Consider the following 22,308-nt stretch of genomic DNA (forward strand, 5'->3'; position numbering starts at 1 on the left):
CAAAGAAGACATCCAAATAGCCAACAGACACATGACAAGACGTTCAACATCACTTATCAGGGAAATGCAAATCAAAACCACAGTGAGATATCACCTCGCATCTGTCAGAAGGCTAAAATAAAAAACACAAGAAATAGTAAGTGTTGGTGGGGATGCAAACTGGTGCAGCAACTGTGGAAAACAGTAGGGAGGTTCCTCAAAAATTTAAGAATAAAAATACTCATATAATCCAGTAATTCCATTATAGGATATCTAGCCAAAGGAAAGAAAGAGTAATTCAAGGAAATTTATGCACCCTTATGTTTATTGCAGCATTATTTACAACAGCCAAGATATGGAAGTAACCTAAGTGTCCATCCATAGATGAATGTTTAAAGAAGATGTAGTATAGGGGCACCTGGGTGGCTCACTCGTTAAGCATCTGCCTTCGGCTCAGGGCGTGATCCCAGGATCGAGCCTGCATTGGGCTCCCTGCTCCGCTGGGAGCCTGCTTCTCCCTCTCCCACTCCCTCTACTTGTGTTCCCTCTCTCGCTGGCTGTCTATCTGTCAAATAAATAAATAAAATGTCTAAAAAAAAAAAAAGAAGATGTAGTATATATACACATGGAATGTTACTTAACCATAAAAAACAATGGCCCTAGAGGGTATAATGCTAAGTGAAGTAAGTTAGATAAATATCTTATGATTTCACTTTTTTTTAACAATAATTTTTTAAAAGATTTTTATTTATTTATTTGTCAGAGAGAGAGAACACAAGAGAGCAAGAGAGCACAAACAGGGGGGAGCGGCAGGCTCCCTGCTTAGCAAGGAGCCTGATATGGGACTCGATCCCGGGACCCTAAGATCATGACCCGAGCCGGAGGCAGGCACTTAACCAACTGAGCCACCCAGATGTCCCTGTAGGATTTCACTCTTACATAGAATTCAAGAAACAAACGAACAAAGAAAAAAAAAGATTAAGAACAACAACAAAAAAGAGTCGTAAATACAGAGAACTAGTGGTTGCTGAAGGAGAGGTGGATGGGGGAATGGTGGAATAAAGGGGATTAAGAGTACTCTTACTGTGATGAGTCATGAGTAATGTATAGAATCGATGAATTATTTGTACACCCGAATCTAACATAACACTGTATATTAATTATACTTAAGAAAAAACATGGATATATAGACCAATGGAATAAAATTGAGAATTCAGAAATAAATCTTTGCATTCAGTCAAATGATTTTTGACAAGGGGGCCAAGACCACTCAATAGGAAAAGGACAGTCTTTTCAATCAATGGTGCTGGGAAAACTGGATATCCACACACAAAACAATGACCTTGAACCTTCACACCATATACAAAAATTAACTAAAAATGGATCAAAGATCTAAATGTAAAACCTAAAAGTATAAAACTCTTAAAGGTAAACAGCAAAAATCTTCATACAATGATTTCTTGCGTATGACAACAAAAGGTACAGGCAACAAAAGGAAAAAAAGACAACACAAACTTCATGAAAACGTAAAAATTTATGGATCAAAGATACTGATCAACAGAGTAAAAAAAGGCAACTCACAAATGGGAGAAAATATTTGTAACTCATGTATCTGATAAGGGGTTAATATACAGAATATATAGAGAACCTACAACTCGACCAACAAAAACCCAAGAATCTGTTTTCAAAATGAGCAAACAGAAGGGTGCTGGCTGGCTCAGTTGGTACAGCATGCAACTCTGGATCTTGGGCTTGTGAGTCTGAGTCCCACTTTGGGTGGAGATTTTACTTAAAAATAAAATCTTTACAAACAAATTAAATAAATAGGCAAAAGGCCTGAATAGACATTTCTTAAAAAAAAAATACAAATAGCCAATAAACACATGAAAACCTGCCTAATAGCACTATCATTAGAGAAATGCACATCAAAACTACAATGAGATATCACCTCACAACCACTAGGATAATTACTGTTTAAAAAAAAAAAGAACTCATTGGTAAAGATGTGATGAAAACAGAACCCTTGCACATCCTTGATGGGAATATCTTATAAAAGAGACACTGAGAAATATAATGTGGCGGGTTCTCAAAAAGTTAAAAATAGAATCACCATATGATCCAGCAAATCCACTTCTGGGTATATACTCCAAAGAAGTGAAAGCAGGATCTCAAATTGATATTTGTACACCCAGGTTAGTAGCAGCATTATTCAAAATAGCAAAAATGAGGAAGCAACCTAAGTGGCCATTAATGGATGACTGGATAAGCAAACTGTGAAATATACATACAACAGAATATTATTCAGCCTTTACAGGGAAGGAAATTCCGACATATGCTACAACATGGATGAAACATGAGATCACTGTGCTAAATGAAATAAGCCAGTCACAAGTAGACAAAGACTGTATGATTCCACTTATACGAAGTATTTAGAGTAGTCAAAATCTTAAAAGTAAAATGGTAGTTGTCAGGGCCTAGGGGCAGAAGGGAGGATGAAAAGTCACTGTTTAACAGGTATAGAGTTTCAATTTTACAAGATAAAAAGAGTGTTCTTGAGATGGATAAGGTTGTGATGACTGTACACTTTTATGAATGTATTTAATACCAATGAACTACATAGTAATATATACTAAAAAAATGCTTAAGATGATAAATTTTAGGCATGTCTGGGTGGCTCAGCTTATTAGGCATCTGTCTTCAGCTCAGGTCATGAACCCGGGGTCCTGGGCTCCCTGCTCAAAGGGGAGTCTGCCTCTCCCTCTCCCTCTGTCCCTCACCCTGCTCGTACTCTCTCTCTCACTTGCGCTCTATTAAATAAATAAAATATTTTAAAAAATGATAAATTTTGTTATGTTTATTTTTCCACAACAAAAGTAGAAAAAATGAAATAAAAGCACAATGAAATACCACCCCCCACACCCATGCATGCACACGCACATGCACACACACACACACACACACACACACACACACACACACACCCATCCTAAGAGCTGCATTTCTGGGACAAAGAAAGTGTAATATTGATGTCGTTTTAGTATTAACAGATGTCAGTTTATTTTTCAAAAAGGCAGCATCAATCTCATTTCCCATTAGGAATGCATGAGAGTAAATGTTAATCTTCCAATACACTACTTCTCCCTTATTTAAGGGGTATACATTTCAAGATCCCCAGTGAATGCCTAAAACTGCAGAGAGTACCGAACCCTATATATACTCTATTTTTCCTATATGTACACGCCTATGATAATGTTTAATTTATAAATTAGGCACAGTAAGCAACTGATAAAAAATGGAAAAATTATAACAGTATACTGTAATAAGTTATGTGAATGTGTTCTCTTGTTCTCTCTTAAAATATCTTACTGTGCTGTACTCACCCTTCTTGTGATGATGTGCGATGACAAAAATGCCTTCATGATGACATGGAGGGAAGTGAATTATGTAGCCATTGTGACATTAGGCTCTACCAACTTCCTTTAAAAAAAAATTAATCTATTTATTTACTTAAGTAATCCCTACACCCAATGTGGGGCTTGAACTCATGATCAAGAGTTGCATGCTCTTCTGACTGAGCCAGCCAGGCACTAACCTTCTGAAATAAGAAGGAGGATCATCTGCTTCCGGACTTCTGATCTGACTGTGTGTAACTGCAACCACAGAAGGTGAAAGTGCAGATGAGGGAAGACTACTCTATCTACCATCCTTCTAAGTGTTGCCAGTCAGGTGAGCATCTGTTTTAGATATCTGTCGGCCATCTAGATTTGTTCTTCTATGACTTGTCTCTTCATTTGCCCATTATTTCCTTAGGATGCATGTGTATTAAAAGTATTGACTCCTTGAAGCACCTAGGTGGCTCAGTCAGTTAAGCGGCTGCCTTTGGCTCAGGTCATGATCCCAGGGTCCTGGGATTGAGCCCTGCATGGGGCTCCCTGCTCAGTGGGGAGTCTGCTTCACCCTTCCCCTCTCCCTCTGCCTGCTGCTCTGTCTGCTCGTACTTGCTCTCTCTGTGTCACATAAATAAATAAATAAAATATTTTTAAAAAAACAGTATTGACTCCTTGTCATCTGCTTTGCCCATTTTTTTCCTTAAACCTTGTGAAATATAGTTTAAAATTTTTTTATGATTGGGACACCTGGGTGGCTCAGTCAGTTGAGCATCCAGCTCTTGGTCTTGGCTCAAGTCATGGTCTCATGGGTCCTGGGATCATCCTGCCGCAGGCTCGCTCAGTGGGGAGAGTCTGCTTGGAGATTCTCTCCCTCTGCCCCTCCCCCCCCCCCACACACTTGAACATGTTCTCTCTTTCTCTCTTTCTCTTTCTCTCTCCCTCTAAGTAAATGGATAAATCTTTAAAATATTTTTTTTTAATGATCTACAGTTTGTCCTTTTATAGCTTGGAAATGAGGATGGCAAACTATGGTCTGCTCCTTGTTATTATAAATAAAGATTTATTGAAACACAGCCTTACCCAATCATTTACATAGCAAAGTCAAGTAATCGTAACAAAAACTGGCCCTTTACAGACAAAAACTCTAATGCTTATCATAGAATGAAGAGAAGAAAATCAAGTGCCTGATATGTCTCCCTCCATAGAATATAAGCTCCAAGAGGATTTTTGTGTGTTTTATTTATTGCTATACTATCTGACAAACAGTACATATTAAAATTTCAGAATACAAGGTCTCCATGCTTTCATATTCTTAACTTGAAATATAGCTAAATATTAGTGATATTTGAATAGTACTATTGGATGTGAAAAAAACTTTTTATCAGTAATGTATAATTTTTATAGTTCTATTGTGAAAATCAATGAGAAATAATGCATTACAGTTTCACAGCTGAAAAATATTCCAGTAAGAGTATCTCCTAGGGGAAATCAGTTGGGCTTGCTTTGATGTTAAAAGTCATAGCACTCAAGACAATTTACTGTTCATTATAAACTATTTTTCAGTTGACAAGTCTAATCAAGGTGACTATATTTTCAACACAAAATACCTGAAGAGAGGGGGCAACATTTTACCTACTAAACTCAATGATTAATGACACTATACAACTCTGGGTTCTAGCCTTGGCTTGTCTACAGTAAACAGGCTCATTGCAGAATTCAGACTTTTTAACACATGTCATCTGGGGTATTTTTTTCTCAGTATTTTGCTTCCAAGAGTAACTTTACAATGCATTGTAAGATTACTGCATGTTTTATTCAGCTTGGTAAAGAAGAGAAAAAAATTTAAGCCCAAAATATAACATACAATCCTTTCAACCTTTTTGTTCATGTGAAAGTTTTTATTATATAGTACTGGGAGGAAATATTCCAGAATCACTTAAAAACTTCTCATAAGCCTCATAACATTACAGTCTGACTACTATTACCCCACAAAATAAACATTGTTCTTTTAAATGACTGAGTTACAAGAGCTACATCCATCTTTCAAATTCTAGATTTATTCTTCTATGACTTGTCTCAAATTCAAATTCAAATTCGTGGTAACTGGTTAACATTCACACTAAATCCATAAGTCTAATTATATTTTTCCTTTTACTTTTTTAGATACTTTTGATAACTTGACTAAGCCCTAGCAACAACCAATAATATTCATCTTGCACTAAAGTTTGACAAACTTTAAAATCTTTTTAGTCCTATACTGTTTACGTATTTCTATTGATAGTGAAGTGTGACATTAGGAAAAAGGACACCTTGATAAGTTACAGCATTTCCATAAAGGTGTCTTATAAAAACAGGAACTCCACTACTAAATCTATCTCTAGTAATCTACCACCTGGAAAGAGGCAGTGTAGTAATGAAGGAAGAACAGAAAATGGACAAGGAATAACAAAGAAAAGAAGAGGACTAAAAATCTATTTCCGTATCTTCAATGACTGGGATAAAAAAAAAAGTAATGGAAAAAAAAAAAGCCTCTCAGGATTACATACATGTCCAGAAAGTGTATGTATGTATGTGATTACAGTTGCAATAAGCTGGAATTTAAAATAAAAGACTGAAGTAGCAGCAAGTAGATGAAAGGGGGCCCCTTTAACATTTGCTCCTGGAGTCCAGCAACTCTCAGCAGTTGGCTGGAGACTAAGCTGGACGATCCTGTGGAGCTCCAACAAAGGGACGAGACAAACTCGAGTCCCCAGGGCCCCCCTCCCGACAACGCGTGAAACAACTTGATAAATGATTGCTGTGTCGGGGGACGAGGAGATGGAGACATCTGGGAGCAGAAGGGGGAATGTATCTAATTTAGAAGGCCAAGGGAGGCAGAATGGCAGACAGGAACAAGAATACCTTATAACACAAACATTCAACCAGAGAACCTAGAAGCAAATACCACAAAACCCAACAGAATCTCTAATAATTGAAGTCCTAAGAGTATAAGAGACTGCTCACAACCTAATTCCTCCCAAGTCACTAGGATTGTTGGGGGACAGTTTTCACCTTCATATAGCCCATTTTCTAGCCTCAAGTCCAAGCTTAAAAAAAGCACTGCTCTCATGTTACTTCATTCATTTCGGGATGACATGAAATACAAACTCCATTTCCCCACCCCCATTCTATGCCTAAAGGATGCAGATTCAGAACTGAAAGCCAGAAGCCGAAGTGCCCAAAGTTTAGCTCAAGCAAAGGAAACATTAATTACCCTAAAACAAAAACAGGAGTTCACATCTGGGGCCCAACACTTAAATTCTCCTCCTTCCCCTCCTCTGGAGTGTGTGCACAGCTATTTATACAACCTCTTCCTGACCGAGGATTGATATTGGTCCCACAGGACTTCCCTGTTTGGGGAAAACTCAGTGGTGACAAACTCAGTCAACAATGAGTAGGCATAGAAGGCATCTCAATTTGAGAAAAGGATTGTCAGAATCAGTAGCGATACAAATATAGGTTTTTCAAAACCAGTTACCCAAAGAGTAATTAATGAACTCAAAAGGGACATTAATTATTCAAAAGGCACATAGCTTACACATCTGATGAAAGACCATTAAGCAAGTTTACTAAAACACATGTCAAAGGTAGGAACAAACAAGAACCATGTAAAGAATTCTTAATTGACTCAAGTCTTAAGCCACTCCAACTTCTTATGTGATAAACTAGAAATAGGTAACGTTGCTATAATCAAAGTACTGTACCTTACATCATTGTACATAAAGCTTTACCTAAAGCCTGAATTCAGCTCTGACTGTAATTAAGCATAATTAAAATTAACAGCAAATTGTAGTCCAAGAAAGAAGAAGTTGGGGAATTCAACTTTTCTGATGCCCTTGGAGGATTCATATTCTATGGCCCAAAACAGAATATTTCAGAACATCTGACATAACAATTAATGGCCAGAGACACACTGTATAGTTTAAGGGACAGGACAACCATGAGAAAATAATCATTTAAGTGGCTTAAGTTGGAGGATCTTGATCCTATTAGTTTAATTTTTCCGGGGGGGGGGGGGCGCTAAAAAGAGATCCAGTAAGCCTATTCTAGGCTAAATGTATTTACGGCCTATCCAGAAGTTTCACTGTATTGAACAAAAACGGATGTTCTGTGACCCATCCCACTTGCTAATTCCCCCAAAACCTGCCTTTGTCAGGATACATAACTCTAAGTGGGGTCCTAGGGCTTCCTAAATTTAGAGAGCAGAGATGAAGAGGCTCTGCACCATGAATCTCACTTTGTGATAGACTAATTTTAACCAACAAGTCACAGAACTATGCTCTTGAAAGTTATAAAAACCCTCTCCAAATTCTACCTTGCTTTACAATCTTACTGCCAAAGTTTGGGTCTGGGTCTTACAAATAAGTAAATCCCTCTTTTGGGCTATCTTAATCACAGAATTTGAAAAGATTAATGGGTCAAAATTCACCTGATATATGAGATTGCAAACTGATAGCATGCAGAAATGTTTATTTTGGCCTGTAGTTTTGTTTTTATTTATTTGGTTGTGTAAAATTAAAAACAAATCTGGGAGAGTTTACATAAAAGTCTGGATACCTCACTTCTCTTGAAAAATGAGATGTGGTTCTGATTCATGGTCCTTCACGACAAGATTCAGCTGCAGCTAACGCGTGGGGCTGCCCTCCTTTACAATGGACATATACCCTCCAGCTCATCAACCATACATCAGGCCCATCCCCTCAATGAACACCTGTCTGGCCCTGTAGGTATCTGAGTTTTGATGTCCAGTTCTACAACTTCAATGAATGCCAATTTAATCTGTACTTGGACAAAGCCTTGCATGTGTTCTTTTCTAGTCTAAACATTCATGGTTCTTTTTTTACATCAGTTCCAGATAATCCTCATTCCCTCTCCTCTTCAAATCTCCCTTGACTTGACACTAACCTTTCACCTGCTGCACCTAGGATTTAAGGAATATTCTTTGACTAGTTAAGAAAACAGGACAAATGTCTTTATTCTGAACAGGGGTAGGTAAAGGATCCCATCACCCTAAATAGCTACAAAAGATACTGATAAAGAAAATACAGACAAGTAAAACATAAGCAAGCCAGGAAACCAAGAAACAGTGACAGCTTAGCCAGGAAAAAAGAGTACTAATCCATGGTTAGGAAGTGTTTATTTCTAGGCTGCTGGAAGGGGTGAATGTCCATAAAACAAAGTTAGACCAGTGTTTGCCCCTGAAAATCTTCTACTGCCACCATTTAACACAGTGTTCCACGCCCCCAGCCCAACCCCTGCAAAAAAAGGGCGGGGAGGGGAGGAGCTTAGGCTACTTGCATCATAATCTCTACCCAACCCCAAATCACATTATCTGGAGCGGGGCTTCAGAAGCTGCATTTTTTTAAAAAAAAGATTTTATTCATTCATTTGAAAGAGAGAGAGAGCACAAGCAGGGGGAGAGGCAGAGGGAGAGGGAGAAGCAGACTCCCTGCTGAGCAGGGAACCCAACCTGGGGCTAGCTACCAGGACCCAGGGATCATGACCTGTGCAGAAGGCAGACACTTAACTGACTGAGCCATCCAGGCGCCCCAGAAGCTGCATTTTAAACAAGCAATCTAGTGGTTGCTAAACACATTCGAGTCTGAAAAACAAATTCTACTACAGCAGCCTAGAAAGGTACATCAAGGCTCAGAGCTTACATACCATACTCATTCTGGACCCTTCCCTTTCTCTCTCAGTCCGACTTACATGGTTCTTCCTATGTGCTCTCCCACTCACCCTGAATATACCTCCTTGAACTAAAGCAATAATCACTCCATGTAAACTAATATATAAGACTTCCCCCAAGAAAAGCAAAGGGTCTTTTCATTTTTTATCCTCCTGGATAGCAGAGTGCTTAGCACATAGTAGGCACTCATTTTATTCAAGGAAGTAAGCTGTTCCACTTCAGTGCCTTATTCAAACACTGTTCAGTGTGGTCCAACTAAATGATCTCTAATGATCAAATATTCTAGCATCTGTTTTATGCAGTAGAAAAGTATTTCTCAACCTGTTTTTCATTACCACCCCCTTACTTAAGAAACTTACTTAGATAGTATTTTCCTAATCATCCCAAACCATAAAACTTTAGTTTCATAGGTATACTATGTATCAGTTTAGAGGCCCTTTAGAGGCCCACAGTTAAGAAGACACCCAAAAGAAACAATTTTCAACCCCTTGGGGGAAATATCATCCCCTTGAGAATGCATTTAATAGTGTTTGGGATATTAACAATAACAAAGCAGGGCGCCTGGCTGGCTCAGTGGGAGGAACATGAGACCCTCAATCTTGGGGGTCGATCTCAGGGTCATGAGTTCAAGTCCCACACTGAGTGTAGAGATAGTTTAAACAAAAAAACAAACTTTAAAAAATTAACAACACAGTGGCAAGGGGGAAAGTATCAGTCTAATGCTCAACAACAGTTCATTTTAACTTCTCTGACCAAATCACCACATGATTCAAATTGATATGGGTTACTGACAAAGTTTAAAATACCCTCATCGATTCCAAATAAAAATTTTCCTCAAACTGAGGAAAATACTAATGGCATTCCTATTTGAATCTATTAACTATTACTGAAATAAACTACTTATGAAAAGCGTCTCTAAAGATTTTTAAGATACAACAATACTAGGCCTTCTCACACATATTTACTTTAACCAGTGAGTGATATCATTCGTATGAGGTCAAAGAATTAACCCTCCAGTTTGCCAATGACATAAGTGTTCCTCCCCAAAGTCAGTGCAGCACTTGGGCAATCAGAAGTACCAGGAAAAACACTATGCAGAGCATGTCACATTATAGACATCACTAAAGCATCTAACTGTCATCAAGGCCAATATGTAAAGGTCTATGAAAGCTGTAATAAAAAATATAGATAATAACAAGTGTTGGTGAGGATATGGACAGACTGGAACCCTCCTATACTGCTGGTGGGAATATTAAATGTGCAGGCACTTTTCCGTTCTTCAAGAGAAATGAAAACCTATGTTTACACAAAAACCTATATATGAATTATAAGGTAAGCAGCAGTATTCATAACAGTCGAAAGTGGAAACAACCTAAATGTCTATCAGCTGATGAATGGATACACACAATGTGATTAATTCCATACAAAGCAATACTACCTGGCAATCAAAGAATGAAGTACTAATACCTGTACAACATGGATAAACCTTAAAAACAGTAGCTAAGTGAAAGAAGTCTACTATAAAAGGCTGTATTTTGAAGGATTCCACTTATAGGAAATGTCCAGAACAGGCAAATCCAGAGACAGAAGGTAGATTCCTGGTTTCCAGATAATGGGGTGGGGAGGAGAGAAGAGTAGTAACTACCAAAGGTTTGGGTTTTTTTAAAGGGGTGACGAAAAATGTTCTAAAAGCGATTGTGGCGATTAATGGTTGCAAATCTCTGAGAATATACTAAAACCACTGAATTGTATGTCTTAAATGGGTGAATTGCATGGGGTGTGAATATCTCAATGAACTGTTACAGAGCAAGAGGAGAAGGGTGGAGGGTAGTCTTCGAAAAAATATCAGGAAATGGGCTGTGGTTGTGTCTGTGGTTGTTTTTCACTTTGAAGTAACGCTCCAATGATACCAACAATACCATTGAAATGGATATGTGGCTTTTTAATGCTCATATTTTAATTTATTGAGTTCAAGTTTAACAGTAGTATACAAAAAGTGAAGCACTGACGGCAGTTATTCAAAATCAATATACATATAATTTCATGCTGTGGCTCAAGATGGAATGAACTACCTTTAGAGATGAACAAATTCAAACAAAGGCTAGGATGTTTTAAAGATGTTCTAGACCATAAATGTATCTGAGAACAGGAAACATGTCTGTGTAATAATTTCAGTGTCAGGCACTATGCTTTACACTTTACATATACAATATTTGCCACCTTCCCAACAAATCTTGCAAGGTAGATAGAGTCTTCATTTAAAACAGCTCAAGAAACCAAATATCCTCAAGACTGGAACAGTTCAATTAATTAATTTAAGCTTCAGTTTCCTGATCTGTGAAAGAAATAACAATGCTATCTACACATCAGAGTTGCTCTAAAAACTGAAATAAGGTATATTAAGAGCCTGACATTAAAAAGTCACTCAAATTTCTGTTTCTTTTACCCCAACTTTAGCAAAAAGAGATCTAGCATTCAGAAAGCTAGCAACATGTGTAATAACTGATCAGGGTTAGGATCAATATTCAAAGATCATCAATACTGTCATGTTCACCAGGTTCTCTTCAAGTTGCTGTAAGCACTTAACTGGGCAACATTAGCAACAAACTATGTAAACAAAGCATTTACAAAGGTCACTGTATTAGTCAAATAAACTAACAGAGGTCGTAATGTGGCATATATTTAATGATGTCCGTGATCATAATTCTGCTAAATAATAACTAAACAGTGGGTAGTGATGGTGTATTAACTATTACAACTTGTACAGGCAAAGTAATTGTTTGCAGGGTCATTTGAATGTCAAGCAGTGAGCTGTTTTTAAAACCAGTGAAAGACCCTGTAGCCACAACCCACAGGAATGATGCAAGCCTGCTCTTCTCTTCCCCACTGGATGTTTTCAAAGAAGCCTTGGCTGGATGTTGAGAAACAAGTCAAGCCGCACAAAGTACAATTTAGGCTTCTTTCTCCAGCATTAAACTGGACACTTCTTTCTCCAGCATTAAAATCTGACAGGGCAGCTTAGACTAGAGAGGAAGCTGGCCAGAGAGGAAATCAATCACAGCCTGAGAGACAGGAGCATTGGGGTGTGTGTTTGGGGTGAGGAGGGGAAAGGGTTAGAGATAATTGAGTGTGATGAACTACAAAAGCTGATGGAAGATAAATTGGCTGATAGAACATCTTAGAGAATTAGGGGGCAAAATAAGAGTGACACATGGAATGATGGCCAAAGGACATGTGGTAAGAGCAGCAGGGATAAGGGTGCAGGAAGGTAAGTCCACTCCTGCAGACACACATCTGCAATGCTTATCAGCAACCTGTGCTCACCATTCTGCTAAACAAATACAAGCATAGATTATGTGGTTTATCATGTACCACCAAACTGGGAAGTTTGAAAAGTTTAATGGAGCTGGACTGTGAAAGATAAAAATACAGGTAAAATGGCAAGAACTATAGCAGTATGTAGTAGTTGTCTGGCATGAAGTGAAGAGCCAGAAGCAATCTTTTAAACAGCTAGCACAGAACCCCCAACACGCAAACCTAAGTGTGGAGCTGCTGAAGGTGGCAAAGACATACACAGCTCAACAGAAGTGAAATTGATCATGGTACTACACAATTCCCGGGACTAGACAAAATATATTCCCATACACTATATTAGGGTGGGAAGGGCTAAAAGAATATATACTGTATGATTCTATTTATTTTCTAAGACAGACAAATCTCATCTGTACAAAAATCAGATCAGTGATTGCATAGGGTAGGTGTGTACAGGGGCAGATATGACTCAAAGGAGCATATATGACTCTGGAGGCATGAAAATGATCTGTATTTTGTTTGGGGTGGTAGTTACATAGGTGTATACTGTTACTGAAACTCAACTGTACACTTAAAATCTGTGTCATGTATGTAAATTATACTTCAATAAAGTTTTTTTTTTTAAGGCTGGGAAGTATAATACTATCAAAATTTCTTCTCAAAATGTGTAAATTAAAAGTTTAGGCCATTAAGTAATAAACAGTAGTGAACTCTGTAATATACAGAAATAGTACTCCAAAGCTCGCTTCCATGGAAATTACAGAGAGCCACATTCTAAGCAAAGATTGTATAACACTTTGAATTCTAAATTTTTTTCTCCTTACCTTTTGTAAGACTTGACCAGTGAATTCATCAATAATATTACTTTCACTAACTACAACTTATTAAGTTACTACAAAAATTTTCCTTCCATAGAAATAAAATTAGTTACTGCCTCTCTAAGAAACAAGTTAAGTACAGAAAATTTCCCATTTTATAAAGAAAACTGAATTATCAAGACGTGACCTCTGGGCGCCTGGCTGGCTGAGTCAGAAGAACATGTGAGTCTTGATCCTGGTCGGAGTTGTGAGTTCGAACTCCACATTGGGTGTAAAGATTACTTAAAAAAATAAAATCTTATGGGCACCTGGGTGGCTCAGCCGGTTAAGCATCTGCCTTCCGCTCAGGTCATGATCCCAGAGTCCTGGGATTTGGCCCTGCATCACTCTCCCTGCTCAGTGGGGAGCCTTGCTTCTCCCTCTCCCTCTGCTCTTTCTCCAGCTCCTGCTCTCTAATAAATAAATAAAATCTCTTAAAAAAAAAAAAAAGAGGTGACCCTCAAAGAAAATACAATGCCAGCCAATGGCTGTTGGTAGGTCTATATTTAATTTTACCTAAATGCTATTTCTACTAAAACTCTTACAACACAAACTTGTTGAATGCATTTAAATAAAGCCCATCAAAAATTAAGTTTCTTCTCAATAATTAGCAAGAGGAAAACACTCACTAAACTGCTAGCTCTGTGATAAAACTATTTTAAATTCTTTTTTTTTTTAAGATTCTATTTATTTATTTGACAGAGAGAGAGACAGCCAGTGAGAGAGGGAACACAAGCAGGGGGAGTGGAAGAGGAAGAGAAGCAGGCTCCCAGCGGAGGAGCCTGATGCGGGGCTCAATCCCAGAATGCCAGGATCACGCCCTGAGCAGAAGGCAGATGCTTAATGACTGAGCCAACCAGGCGTCCCGTTATTTTAAATTCTTAAAGAATGTTCTTCCGTTATGAGAGAACACATCTGACAGCAATGTCAATGTGACATATGTATTAAAAAACTTTAAAAAGTTTCACACCTTTTGTACTTTTAGAAAATTTGTTAATATGGAAAACATACATGCACACATTTGATATACACTAGTACTTTATTTTTTAAAGAAGGCATTGAAATAATCTAACAGTGCAAACTGTAGAGCAATAACTGGATAAGTCACACTCCATTTACGGCATGACCAAGATTTGATTCCAAGCAGCTTAAGATTAGAACACAAGATCTTAACTAACATTCTATACTGGCTTTACTCATTTTATCATTCAGAGCATTAATAGAGGAAAGACTTTATCAATATTTGAAAACCAAAGAAACAAACACAAAAAATGGCAGGGGACAATAAAGGTTTAGGAAAAGAAAACAATGAAAAGGATACATAAATATTACACATCCTGACTCAAATTTTTTAAAAAAAATTCTAAATTCAGTATCCATAATCTTTTTGAACAGTAATAAATATAACTTTTTGTGTATCTCTAGCTTTTATGTGACTCTACACGTACACTTAGGTGCCTAAATGCAAGTGGGTTTTGGGTTTGTTTTTATTTTTAAAGAATTTAATTATTTATTTGAGAGAGAGAGAGAGAGAGAGAGCGAGCATGTGAGAGTACAAGTAGAGGTTGGGACAGAGGGAGAGAGAGAAGCAGACTCCTCCCTGAGCAGGGAGCCCCACATGGGGCTCCATCCCAGGATGCTGAGATTATGACCTGAGCCAAAGATTGATGCTTAACTGACTGAGCCACCCAGGTGCCCCTGCAAGTGTTTTCATATGAAATTAATTATTATTAAGGGAGACATATTCAAAGGTATTTCAGTAAGTAGGGAACCCAACTCCCTGAGCACTAACTGCTGGCTTCATAATTTCACCATATCAACCTCTCCAACAGAGAATGGGAGGGGTCTGGAACATTAAAAGCAATCTTAGAAACAGTTTCTCCCCCCAAATCATCAATATACTGGAAAACTTGGACCTCTGGAAGTAAGTGATGAGGCCTCAAATCTACAGGGAATCCTACACATCAGATGGATGGACAGATGGTGAATGATTTTGGTTGAAAGATAAAAAGCTTCAAGTTATTTGCAGAATAAAGCAAAGAACAATTAGATAAACTGATATAGTGAAGACTAACATTCTCAAATTCCAAATTCTGACTCACTTAAACACAACCTTCCATCTCATGAAAATATGCAACCAGGTATATTTACTTTGTAAGAATAAGGAAAGGCCTAAAGCAAAAGTCAGAATACCTGTTAATCCACCACAGCCCAGGCTCAGTTTTCAGACTGCTGGAGGCTATTGCACATTACTTTAAGAAAATGTGGTGCACACACAGCAATATTATCCAGCCATGAAAAAAAAAAATCTTGCCATTTGCCATGACATGGATGGAGCTAGAGAATACAATGCTAAGCAAAATAAGTCAGCCAGAGAAAAATACCATATGATTTCACTCATATGTGGAATGCAAAAAGCAAAACAGGGGTACCTGAGTGGCTCAGTTGGTTAAGCGTCTGCCTTCAGCTCAGGTCATCATCGCAGGGTCCTAGGATCGACCTCGCATTAAGCTCTCCACTCATCAGAGAGGTCTACTTCTCCCTCTCCCTCTGGGATCTCTCTCACTTTCGCTCTCTCAAATAAATAAATAAAAATATTTTTTAAAAAAGAATAAAGAGGGGCACCTGGGTGGCACAGCAGTTAAGCGTCTGCCTTCGGCTCAGGGCGTGATCCCAGCATTATGGGATCGAGCCCCACATCAGGCTCCTCCGCTATGAGCCTGCTTCTTCCTCTTCCACTCCCCCTGCTTGTGTTCCCTCTCTCGCTGGCTGTCTCTATCTCTGTCGAATAAATAAATAAAAAAATCTTAAAAAAAAGAAAAGAATAAAGAAAAAGAGAGACTGAAAAACGGACTCATAACCACAGAGAACAAACTGATGGTGACCAAAGGGGAGGGGGGTGGAGGATGGGGGTTAAGGAGTGCACTTGTTGTGATGAGCACCAGCTGATGTATGAAGTGTGGAATGACATTAGCATGAAACTAAAGTAACACTGTATGGTAACTAACAGGAACTAAAATAAAAACTAAAAAAAAGGAAGGAAGAAAGGCCCATAAATAAAAGCAGAAATCTGAATTCTTCAATGCCGCAGAAATGATTGGTAAAAAAGAATTTACTAATCAAATTAACGTGGAAGTTGTGTTGCATTCTAACGGGGACTGCTGATACTGAAAGGGAATCTAGCAAATCTGAAGTGCAAGTTTCTTTTCCTATTTAAAGTAAATAAACTTTACCTTTACATATAAAAATTAATATTAGGCAATGTAGATGACCTATCCTGAAATTCTGATTGGTCATATTTCTGTTTTCATCTTGTTCAAGTCACTTTATTTGCACTATTTTCTGGTGGTATGACTAAAATTAATCCATACCACCATTACTACATCTTTGCCATCACTTTGGGGCCATTGTAAATTATATAAAAAATAAAAAGTCAAAATACTTTGAGATAATCACAACCAAATATAGTATTTGACTTCCAAACTGCATTACATAAAATGGTAAACATATCAAGAATGGTAAGAAACACTCTTCCATTCAAGTTAAGATGTACCACAACTTGGGGCACCTGGCTGGCTCAGTGGTACGGTATGTGACTCTTGATCTCAGAGTCATGAGTTCAAGCCCCATAACTGGGCATAGAGCTTACTAAAAAAAAAAAAAAAAAAAGATAGATGGATGTACCATAGTTTGTCAGCATCATCAGCAAGCCAAACAGTTCTAATAAATGTACTCCACCAATCCACAAATATTTTATAATAAAATCTGTATGCCTAACATTAAGCACATAGATGCCATACCACCAGGATTTTCTGGAATACAAAATGCTGGATTTTCAGATTTTTACTATATTTGGATATATTGTAAGTCACATTATTTCCAAGAGTTCAGATACATTTGGCCACTAAATTGTCTCATTTCAACTACAGGCCCAGGTATTTCACACATGGTACTAAATGGTAATACTATTGTATACTAGCACATTTTAAAGAGAAGACAAGGTAATCTGACTCATCTTCTCTAATGTACAAACATTTCACTTTCTCTCTCTAGTTCATACTGAAAGAAGTGACTGCAGATATTGTACAGTATTTTAGCTCTGTACCTTACATCTTTTTATATGGACTTATTTCCTAGGGTGAATTAAAATTTTATCTTGAGTGCCTTGAGTTTCACAACACTGAAGTAACCAGAGAAACCTAGGATTTTGTAAAACTGAGAATTGCATATTACTACACTGGAGTCATTCAGAAAATGTTGTTGGTCTATCAGCATTTCTCTGGAGGAACATATAAAATATATTTTTTAAAGATTTTATTTATTTGAAAGAGAAAGCACATACACACAAGGAGGTGGAGGGGTAGAAAGAGAGGGAGAAGTGGACTCCCTGTTTGTCCTTTCTCCCTGTCAAATAAGTAAATAAAATCTTTAAAAAAATGTACAGCACAGTGGACATAGTCAAAATACTATAATAACGTTTTATGGTGACTACACTTATAGTGGGGAGCGCTGAGTAATGTATAGAATCGTCAAATCAGTATGCTATACACAACAAATTTAACATTGCAGGACAGCTATATTCCAATAATAAAAATAATTTAATAAAAGAGCATACTGAAAAACTCGCAAAACTCACTATTCAGAAAACAACCCAATTTTTTAAATGGGCATAAGATTTTAAGAGATACTTCTCCAAGTCTATGCATGGCAAATAAGCACATGAAAAGATATTCAGTATAATCAGTCATTAGGTAAATGTAAAATCAAACCACAATGAGATACCATCTTACCTATTAGGATAGAGTAAAAAACAGCAACACTGACAGTAACAAACACTGGATACAGAGGAACTGAAACAGTGCTAGTGGGAATACCAGAACTACAAAAGTGTTTTCAGAAGGTAAACATACACTTACCATATGACTCAACAGTCCCACTCCTACCTATTCACACAAACATCTGTAAGTGAATGCTTAAGCAACTTTATTCATGATCACCGAAACTAGAATAATTCAAACATTCTTCCACTCGTGAATGAATAAACAAACCAGTTTATCTCCCCAAAATGGAATATTATTTGACAATAAAAAAGAATGAAGTGCTGGTAACTTCCAACAACATGGATGAATCTCAAACACATTATGCCAAGTAAAAGACACCAGACTCAACAGACTACGTACTATTCATTGCCACTCATATGACACAACCAAAATTATAGGGATAGAAGACAAATATGTGATCACCAATGGCTAGAGGAAAGGGTTAATTATAAGGGAGTGTAAGGAAAATTTCTTCAGTGAGGTAGCTCTTCTACACCTTGATTGTGGTAGGTTATACAACTTGAAAAGTCATAAAAATGCACAGAAAGGCAGAAGGGGGAGGATTTTAATATACCTAAATTATACATTAAAGTAATAAAAAAAGCAATTTGTTTGGAACATAATTTGTTTTTTTTAATAAAGCTAAACACACACGTACATATGCTCCAGCAACTCTATGGCTAGGTATTTACTCAAGAGAATTCAAAACATGTCCACACAAAGACACATATGTGAATATACACAGCACTTTTATTCACAAATTGCCAAAACTTGCAAACAACCCAAATGTCTATCAGTAGGAAAATGGATAAACTGAGGTATAGCTACATGATGGAATACTATTTAGCAATTTAAAAAATTAACCACCAATACATACAATATGGCTGCACTTAGAATGATTATGCTGACTGCAAGAAGCCAGATACAAAAGAACACAAACTGTATGATTATTTATAAGAAATTCTAGGAAAGGCAAACTAATCTATAGTAACGGAAAGCAGATCAGTAACTGTCTGACACCAGAGTAGAGGTGGGGGTCAATTGCCAAGGGCTACGAGAAAAAATCTGGAGATGATAAAAATGTTCTGCATCTTGACTGAAATAGTGGTAGTTACGAAGTGGATGCATTTATCAAAACTCAAACTACACACTTAAAAAGGATGCCCTTTATTGTATTTAAATTATAGTTCAATAAAACTGATTTAAAAATTTTGTCAATGACCAATCTGAATATAAAACAATTCCATTCATAATATCATAAAAAACACCCCAAAGATACTTCCAAATAGACTTAACAAAAGAAGCACAAAACTTATGTTTGGAAAACTTCAAACATTGGTCAAAGAAATATATAAGTAAAAGGGAAAGCATTCCATGTTCATGGATTAGAAGACTTAATAATGTTACAATGGTAATACCCCCAAAATGGATCTACATATTTCAAAGCAATCCCTATCAGACTCTGATATCCCTATCCCAGCGGATGTCTTAGTAGAAATTGACAACCTGATTTTAAAGGGACCTGAGCATAGCCAAAACAATCCTGAAAGAGAACAAAGGAAGAGGACTCATGGCTCCAGATTTAAACTCACTACAAAGCATCATGAATTAAGACAGTGTAGTATAGGCACAAGGACAGACATATAGTTCGGTGAAACACAATTAAGAGTTTAGAAGTAAACCCACATATCCACAGTCAACTGATTTTCCACAAAGGTGTCAAGACAATTCCACAGGAAAAGGATAGTCTTTTCAACAAATCGTGCTGGGAAAACTGGATAGCCACATGAGAAAGAATGAAGTTGGACCTCACATCATATATAAAAAGTAATACAAAATGGATCAAAGACCTAAATACTATAAAACTATACTATAGATTATACAACTCTTAGAAGAAAGCATAGAGGTAAATGTTCATGACCTTGGATTTGGCATAGGATTCTTATATATGACACCAATAGCATGAGCAATAAAAGAAAAAATAAATTTCAAACTTTTATTCTTCAAAGGGCATCGTCAAGAAAGTGAAAAGGCAACCCACAAATAAGAGAAAATATCTGCATCTCATATAACTGGTAAAGAACTTCTATCTAAGATATATAAAGAACTTGTATAATTCAGGGCCCCTGCCTGGCTCAGTCAGTAGAGCCTGCAACGCTTGATCATGAGTCTGAGCCCCATGTTGGGAATAGAGAGAGTTTACTTAAAAAAAAAAGGGGGGGGGGCACGGAGCCCAACATGGGGCTTGTACTCAATGACCCTGAGATAAAGACCCGAGCTGAGATCAAGAGTCAGACACTTAACTGAGCCACTCAGGTACCCCAACAACCCAATTTTAAAAGGGGTAAAGGATCTGAATTGGTATTTCCCCAAGAAAGAGATATAAATGGCCAAAAAGCAAATGAAAAGATGCTCAATAGCATTAGTCATCAGGGAAATGCAAATCAAGACCACCTTGATACAATATCACACCAACTAGATAGTAGACTACAGTCAGATAACAAGATAACAAGTGTTGGCAAGGATGTGGAGAAATTGGAACCTTCACATACTGCTGGTGGGAAGAGAAAATGATGCAGTAGCCTCTTTGGTAAACGGGCAGTTTCTCAAATGATCAAATGCTTTTACCATATGACTCAGCAATTCCACTCCTAGGTATATACCTCCCAAAAATGAAGACATATGACCAAACGAAAATTGTATACCACTGTTCACAGCAGCATATCATAACTGCCACAGGTAGAAATAACCTAAATACCCATTAACAGGTAAATAAAATATATTATCCCTATAAAATAGAATATCATTATTCAGCTATAAAAAGGAATGAAGTACTGATACTTGCTACAACACGGATGAGCCTTGAAAAAATTTACACTAAGTGAAAAAACCAGTAACATTAGACCATATACCATATGATTTCATTCATTATGAAAACTTAGGAAAGGGTATCTACAGAAACAGTTGATAAGTGGTTGCTTAAGGCTGGGGGAGAGGGCAGATAAGAAGGTAGATAGCAAAGGGGGGGTTCTTTTCGAGGTAAAGAATATGTTCTAAAATTGACTGGGGTGGTAACTGCACCCATCTGTAAATATACTAAAAACCACTAAATTTTATACTTCAAATGGGTAAATTAAGTGCTACTGAATTGTATCTTAATAAAACTATTCAACTACACTCAGTGATCACTATAATCCACATAAGCACAATACATTGATTTTTTTTTCTTTTTAACAATTTTACTTATCATTTGACTTCAAAATAAATATGGGAAGGGACACCTGGGTGGCTCAGTGGGTTAAGTGTCTGACTCTCGATTTTGGCTCAGTGATGATAGGCTCTGCATTCAGCACAGAGTCTGCTTGAGATTCTCTCTCTCCCTCCACCCCTTGCCCCCCCCACCCCATGCTCATCCTCTTTTTTTAAGTGTCTCAGGTTTTTCATCAGTAAAAATGGGATAATGGGGGTGTGCCTGGGTGGCTCAGTCGGTTAAGCATCTGACTCTTGATTTTGGCTCAGGTCATGATCTCAGGGATGTGAGATCCAGCCCAGTGTCTGGCTCGGTGCTGGGCGTGGAGCCTGCTTAAGATTCGCTCTCCCTCTGCTCCTCACCGCCCCCCCCTGCCAAATGCATACTCTCTCTCTAAAAAAACAAAACAAAACCCAAAAACAAACAAATAAAAAAACAACAACAAAACATAATATGGGAAATCACAAAAACATCTTTATTTAATTCCTTTCTCCCAAATGATTCTCAGTTATATTATCATAATTCAAAATCTAAATAGAGAAAATAATTTAATAATCTTCATCATCAGTTGTTGAAATCCACTTGTCCCTTAGCTCATTCAAATCTCATAACAGCCCTAAGGAATAAGTGAAGAACTTGCCAATAAAGAAACAGGCTCAGATAGGTTAAGTAGCTTGCTGTCAAGACCTTGAGTACAGCCTGGATTGCAGCCAGTGTTATTCTAATAAACTGTCTCTTTCTTTCTTATTATTTCACCTAAAATACTGTCAGCTTGAAATTTAAATCATTTTACCAAATTTTCTCTTAAAAACTATTCCCTTAACAGCCAAACACAATGTGTGAACCAGGATAGAGGTAGTCACAACATATGTAAAAGTCATTGTGGGGAAAAAATGAAGATATTTGAATATGGACTGTTTACTGGATATTATTATAGAATTGTTAATTTTCTTAAATGAGAACACACAAGGGG

General features: G+C 37.4%; 1 protein-coding gene across 22 annotated transcripts in view; it reads right to left on the minus strand.

Moving 5' to 3' along the window:
* LMNTD1 (lamin tail domain containing 1) overlaps window positions 1–22,308 on the minus strand; it is a 475,396-nt gene that overhangs the window by 123,900 nt on the left and 329,188 nt on the right. The gene's annotated exons all lie outside the window — the stretch shown is intronic.

Source organism: Ursus americanus, chromosome 25 (genome assembly GCF_024610735.1).
Source record: "Ursus americanus isolate L20-20 chromosome 25, mUrsAme1.1.p, whole genome shotgun sequence".
Classification (NCBI taxonomy): Eukaryota; Metazoa; Chordata; class Mammalia; order Carnivora; family Ursidae; genus Ursus; species Ursus americanus.